The sequence below is a fragment of the Helianthus annuus genome, chromosome 14, assembly GCF_002127325.2.
Source record: "Helianthus annuus cultivar XRQ/B chromosome 14, HanXRQr2.0-SUNRISE, whole genome shotgun sequence".
NCBI classification, from domain to species: Eukaryota; Viridiplantae; Streptophyta; class Magnoliopsida; order Asterales; family Asteraceae; genus Helianthus; species Helianthus annuus.
In genome coordinates this window covers 145,751,330-145,757,357 of record NC_035446.2, presented here as the reverse complement: position 1 = coordinate 145,757,357, position 6,028 = coordinate 145,751,330, and the positions used below count along the sequence as shown (strand labels likewise).

The window sequence follows — 6,028 nt, the reverse complement described above, 5'->3', positions numbered from 1 at the left end:
AGGTGCGGTATTGATAGTAGAGCGGGAGGGGGTTCAAACACACATCTATTACATCAGCAAGATGCTCAACGACCCAGAGACGAGATATTCAATAATGGAGAAGTTGGTATTAGCATTGGTACACGCTTCACGACGGTTGCGACGCTACTTCGCAAATCATGTCATCACAGTGCTAACCAATTACAGGATCGGCCCGATCCTATCCAAACCTGACATCTCTGGGAGATTAGCAAAATGGGCGATAGAGCTGGGCGCGCACACGCTGAACTATAAACCGCGCCCCGCGATTAAAGGCCAAATCTTAGCTGATTTCGCCGCCGAAGTACCGGTGAATCGCATCCAAGAATGCGAAGAAGCACAAAACCCTGCACCAACACCATCTTCCTCAGAAACATGGACACTATTTACAGGTGGTGCCTCCAACGAAGAAGGTGCGGGCGCAGGTCGGCGACTCGTCAGCCCTGATGGCCAAGAACTTACATATGCAATCCGCCTCGATTTCAAAAGCACAAATAACGAGGCAGAATATGAGGCCCTACTGGCAGGGCTACGTTTAGCAGTCAAACTCGGCGTGCAAGATCTGGAAGCACACGTCTACTCTTTGTTGGTTGCAGGGCAGATACGCGAAGACTATGCCGCAAAGGGGGATATCATGATCCTCTACCTCGAGCAAGCCCTGCAACTAACATCAAAGTTCACTTCATTTAATATCCGACATATTAACAGAAGTGAAAACAAATCCGCAGATGCACTCTCCAAACTTGCATCCACCAGCTTCCAACACCTGGCAAAGGAGATACGTATCGAAATTCTACAGAATCCTTCAGTACCCCTGCGCCAGGTCAACGTCATCCAATACGGCACAACATCTTGGATGACACCAATTATTGCATATTTGCAATCAGGTGTGACTCCCGAAAGCAAGTCAGAGGCACGCAAGCTACAATACAAAGCATGCCATTATCAAATGGGAGACGGTATCTTATATCGCAAATCATACCTAGGGCCCCTCCTACGATGCGTCAACCCCCAGGATGCCACATACCTCATCAGAGAAATAAACGAGGGTATGTGCGGCATACACGCAGGACCACGCATGGTAGTGGCCAAAATCATGAATGTTGGGTATTACTGGCCCGGCATGCACCTGGACGCCGTCAAAGAGTTGCGCAAATGTGTTAACTGTCAGCGACACGCTCCAAAAACATTGCGCCCCAAGAACAACTTGGTCCCGGTCACCACCGCCTGGCCCTTTCAGAAATGGGCAATCGACGTGGTCGGACCCTTCCCAGACGCACCAGGCGCAGTCAAATTTATCATAGTAGCGGTTGATTACTTCACAAAATGGGTAGAGGCGAAACCGCTCGCCTCAACCACTGCTATGATAACACGGAAATTCATATGGGAACACATCATCTGCCGTTTCGGTCTACCAATGTGCATCGTTACCGATAATGGCACCAACTTTGCTGCTGACGAATTACAAAAATGGCTAGAAGAACTACACATTGAACATATATTCTCATTCGTGGCACATCCGCAAGGAAACGACCAAGTTGAGAGTATCAACAAAAGTCTAGTCGAAGGCATCAAAGCAAGGTTGGGAACAGCCAGGCGTGGCTGGGTCGATGAACTCCCAAGTATCCTATGGGCTCATCGCACAAGCCCAAAAACGAGTAATGGGGAGACACCTTTCAGCCTAGTTTATGGCTCAGAAGCGGTGATCCCCGCGGAAGTAGGCCTCCCTTCACCCAGAATGTTGGCTATTGAAAAAATAGACAACACTATGGAACGCAGGATTGACTTAGACCTTTTGGAAGAAAGGCGTGAAAACGTTGCCATCAATAAGGCTAAGTACAAATCCAAACTGGAAAAGTACTACAACTCGCTTGTCCGCGTTTGTACTTTCAACCTGGGAGACTACGTCCTCCGTGAAAATGAAGCATCTAATGCTGAACGCCCAGGAAAACTTGCCCCCAAGTGGGAAGGACCCTACCTCATCAATGAGGTTTTGGGAAAAAGCGCGTACAAGTTGCAAACGTTAGAAGGCGAACCTATCGCACGTACATGGAATGCACAACAGCTTAGACGCTGTTACATGTAAGCCATGTTTTTACATTTTCATGTAACCTATCGGGCCGCAGGCCATTTTGCAATTAAATAAACAAGCAATTCAATGCAATATTGTTTGTTACTACTATTACAAATGCGTGTTCCACTTTGCGGTATCCGCAAAAACAGATTGGCAAAATCTTCATTCGCGATACCCACACAAAGTGTCAACCACACACAAATATTGTAATAGGCCAGCAAAAGGCAGCATATTAAGTGTCTATCCGGCCGGATAGCAAGTTTTTACAAAACTTACACAATTCCTAAACCCTAAAAAGGTAAACAATGGAATTGACGCGTACTCATACGACAAAGGTATGGAGTATACTTGACCCCATTCACAAATGGGTAGAGTTCCGGATATACAAGTTTTTACAAAACTTACACAATTCCTAAACCCTAAAAAGGTAAACAATGGAATTGACGCGTACTCATACGAAAAAGGTATGGAGTATACTTGACCCCATTCACAAATGGGTAGAGTTCCGGATATACAAGTTTTTACAAAACTTACACAATTCTAAAACCCTAATGGGGCAAATGACTGAATTGACGCATACTTATACGACAAAGGTATATAGCATACTTAACCCCATTCACAATGGGTAGAGTTCCGCATACATACGTTCAAATATGCAAGAAGTAACTACACTTGTACAAATTGAACAACAAACTTTATATTCAAAAAATTCAAGCACCCACGCGGTGCTTAATAGATTTACATGAAGTTTCCAACATTTACAAAAGGAAAACAAAAAAGGGGCACACTAGCCAACCTAAACCCTATTTTGTACCACTGGTACCCGCGCCATCTTGGCCGCCACCAGCAGGATCTTCCTCTTCTGCATCAGCATACAGCATCCGCAACCGGTCTACATAATTCGCAGCCCCTAAACATTCGTCCAATTTCTCCACGCAAGAGAGGGACGTATCGTAAAAGGAGGCAACAACCGCGTTAAGGAGCACTTCGGTGTCCACGTCACGAAACCCGGACCGCTCTTCGGTATAACCGCCCTTAGACATGACGTTTATGTGACCGATACAGCGGCTGTAACCAGCTTTAAAACCGGCATCGCGGGCACGTTCCTTGACCAAGTCTAAACTAGTTGCGGTTTCAGGCGCATCCATGATAGCCTGAACAATCTGCAATAAAAGAAGGATAAGACTCACATGCTAATCCAAGTAAACACAAAGGCATGAAGTACTTACACGTGCAATGTGATGGAGAGTGTGAAACACGAGCCTTAAGAGTATTATCTTGTGTGATTTAATGCGGTTTATGCGATTATATGTTTCGAATATAGTAACTACGAGTGTTTGTGGTTTTACAGGTAAAATGCGTAATAAGACGAAGTTAGAGAGCTTAATGATGAAACGGGACGAGCAACGAGGATTATTAGAAAGGTATCAAGTTAAACGGGAGTTGTTCGGGTGAGGAGATAACTCAACTATGCAGAATATGTGCTGAAATGAAGCTTAGGGGCCTGGAAGTAATTATTCGAAAGTCGATACATAGGTTGTGAGTGTGAGAATTATGAAACCAATGAAGTTCAGGGGGTTACTGATCATTAAACGAAAGTTAAAATGCAGCTATGGAGGAACTTATATGTTGCAACATAAGCTACGGTTAAATACCATAGCCTACGGTTCATTAAAGTTGGGAAATCCAGAAAGAAACAGAATGTCCGTACCGTAACCTACGGTTCTTAAACCATAGGCTACGGTTGAAATACAAGGGTTGCATCACTGCCATCCACGTGAGACTTGATTTGGCGGCAGACATCAATTCACGCAGACCAAGGAGATCATGGGGAGCCATTAAAATCACAAATATAATACCATCATCATCACGGTAAAAGAGGGATTGGACTTTTGAGAAAAAACATCTTACATCATCCATCATCGAGATATATATACACACACAACCGAGAAGAGATTGAGGGAATTAATATCGGTGGCACTATTATTTTAAAAGTCAACAACATTATCATCAATAGAGAGAGGAGGCATCATGTGAACAAAAGTCAAGGCACATCTAGGAACATTATCATCAGTCACGTGGATTTTTGGCATATCTTGGGGTAGGAGATTGGCCACACAATTCACATCTTAACAATATATATATACACGCATGCAAAAGGCAGAAACATCATGTGAAGGAGGGACTTTTTGGGTCGAGTCTTGTGCAGCCGTCATACATTTTTGGGTTTTTATTTTTACATCACATTTCATCAATTGGGCCGCATATTGGACTGGATTAGCTACAAACACAGAAAAGGAGGGCCAAGATACACGTGCACATGTGGGCTTGTGGACTCTTTTTGACGGCAAACATAAAAAGAAAAACGGAACATCATCACATCGTTCATCTTGCCGGCAGCAAAGGTCGGCTACAGGAGAGGGTTTTCAACCCGGTATCAAGCGAGTGAAGATCAATTCAACCGAGATGAGCGGCTAAATCTCTCGTGGACACTTCGGGTGAATGATTGTGTAAGACACTATTGATTTGGTTTATTACTTTTATGTATTGAGTTCGGATTGTAACCGTGTGACAGACGGTCTTTACTTGCGTTTTTATAATTCGTTTGACAAACGAATCCTGTGTTAGACAGAGACATAAATACGTTTAAATCCGATTATACTTTGTTGGTTGAATAATTATTCATTGCATGAATAGTTGATAATTATATCGTTTAACCAATAGTATCCAATATGACAATCAGCTAAGTTATTAGTTAATCACACAATCTGAATCCCGGAGTGATCACCTTTTCTCATCATTGTTTATTACACTCACTCTTTTTCTTAATTTTTATTCGCTACTTTAGATAATTCTTATAATCAATCACACCGATTTTCCAATTCAGTAGTAATTAATTAATACTTTTCATTCGACACTTTCCACAATCCTCCTCTGGTTCGATATCCGACTTACGCTAGCTACCTAGTTTATTTCGGTTTTTGCATGTCACTAACGACAGACATCACAATGCCGTGACACCGCATCCACTCACGATCAGCCTCAAGATGGTTAAACGAAGAAGTCAGAGCATCTCTGGCCTCAACAGCAGCATTAGCCTGCTCTTCCGCTACAGTCACGCGGGCTGTGAGGTCTGTAACCGCGACCTCCCTGGTCTGAACTTCAGCCTTTCAAAGAGCAATCAACAGTTCACAAAATCAGTAAACATTCTCAAAAGGCGGAAAGAAAAATACAACAAAAATAACGAATCATACCTGAAGGCTGCTAACAACCTGCTTCAAACGGGTCTGCTCGGCATTCGCCTCTTCAAGAGCCTTAGAAGAGCGAGTCTCCCTCTCTTTGGCCTCCTCAAGGGCCTTCGCAACACGAGCCCCCGCTTCCTTGGCCTCTTCAAGCGCCTTTACAGCCCGGGCCTCCGCCTGCTGCGCTTTAACCGCAATCACCTCAGCTGCAGCCTTCTCTTTGCCCAAGGCAACGTTTGCCGCCTTGGCATTCGTCAACTCCTGACGAGCACGAAACAGATTGTCATTCTGCTTAGCCCAAGATTCGTTCCACTTCTTGCGCTCATTGGAAAACTTTTCGTTCCAACTCTTGCGTTCATCAGAAAGTAACTTGGCAAGAGTACGAACCTGTTTCAGCTCAGCAGTTGCAGCCCACTCCGCAGTCTGCTTCTGCTTATCAAAAGCAGCTCTATCTCTTTCAAGCTGCTCCGCACCCGCACGAGCAGCCTTCACCAACTCTTCTGCTTCGGCCCGCAAACGAGCAGCTTCCTCTTCCCTGCGGCCTAACACCTTGTAATCTTCCAAAATGGCATTCGCCACAATGGAACTACCTACTAGCATCGTAGAAAGTTGGTTGATGCGCAGCTCACGGGGTGCGGTACGGGCACGTTCAGTTTCAAATGGGGTGCCCAGACCACCCAAAATCTCCCTGCAC

The 6,028-nt window shown here is 44.7% G+C and overlaps 1 long non-coding RNA gene across 1 annotated transcript; it reads right to left on the bottom strand.

Moving 5' to 3' along the window:
* Nucleotides 1-2,767: 2,767 nt before the first annotated feature.
* Nucleotides 2,768-4,133, bottom strand: LOC118486700. The gene is made up of 2 exons (XR_004879582.1): nucleotides 3,322-4,133; nucleotides 2,768-3,255 (listed from the first exon to the last, which is right to left on the bottom strand). It is a non-coding gene; the product is annotated as an uncharacterized LOC118486700 (long non-coding RNA).
* Between the last annotated feature and the right edge of the window lie 1,895 nt (nucleotides 4,134-6,028).